This window comes from Poecilia formosa, unplaced genomic scaffold (genome assembly GCF_000485575.1).
Source record: "Poecilia formosa unplaced genomic scaffold, Poecilia_formosa-5.1.2 Scaffold17, whole genome shotgun sequence".
In the NCBI taxonomy this organism is placed as follows: domain Eukaryota; kingdom Metazoa; phylum Chordata; class Actinopteri; order Cyprinodontiformes; family Poeciliidae; genus Poecilia; species Poecilia formosa.
Genome location: NW_006799956.1, coordinates 2377737 through 2378590, shown reverse-complemented (window position 1 = coordinate 2378590; position 854 = coordinate 2377737). Strand labels below are relative to the sequence as shown.

The window sequence follows — 854 nt, the reverse complement described above, 5'->3', positions numbered from 1 at the left end:
TGTGTGTGTGTGTGTGTGTGTGTGTGTGTGTGTGTGTGTGTGTGTGTGTGTGTGTTTATGTGTGTGTGTGTGTGAGGGTCGACTGGATTGCAAAGTGATTGGAGGCTCGTTGCTGGGATTTTTTTTCTTTTTACAAATAATCATGTAATTATGTTGTTGTGGATTTTTATATATAAATGTATATGTACATACACACATGTCCACAAGATAAATGTATTTCTGTTGTGAAATTTTTCAAATATTTATCTGTCATGTCAGAGTGAGAGGGGTTTAATTTTATATCCTCAGTTTTTAACCATCTAAATTATTTTTTGAAAGCCAAAGAAAAAACCTTCTTCAAACAGATATGGCCTCACAGCAATAGTAATTAATCAGACAATAAAGCTGATTCCAGATTAAAATGTCCTGAAACCAGTGGGGGAGGAGGGGAAACACAAATTCATTCAGGAGGTGAAATAAAAGACGAGTTTAATTTCCAGAGCCTTACTGACTGGTGAATCTCGGAAAGGTCACATGTGGCGTAGCGTCTGCGAGTTTCTGCCTGTGTGTTCGAACCAGCGCCTCCGACAGAAACAAGCCACCATTGCTCTGCTCTGTTGGTTTAATGGATAAAGTGGGATGATTATTAATCATAAAGCAGAAACTCCTTTTTGAGTTTGCTGCCTTCAATTTGCTCCTGCCTAATATTAAATCCAGAGTGAAGTTGTGAACAGGGGGCCCAATCAACACATTGTTTAAATGTGTGAATTTTGACATGCTAGCAAAGCTTCTGTTTTTTTTTTTCTTTTTTAAAGTGAAGAAGCTTTACTGTGCTACTTTAAATGCAGAACAAAAACTAAGAAACTGCAGTTTCT

General features: G+C 37.4%; 1 long non-coding RNA gene across 3 annotated transcripts in view; it reads left to right on the top strand.

Moving 5' to 3' along the window:
- Positions 1-854, top strand: part of LOC103134486 (uncharacterized) — a 30320-nt gene that overhangs the window by 9547 nt on the left and 19919 nt on the right. The window lies entirely within an intron of this gene.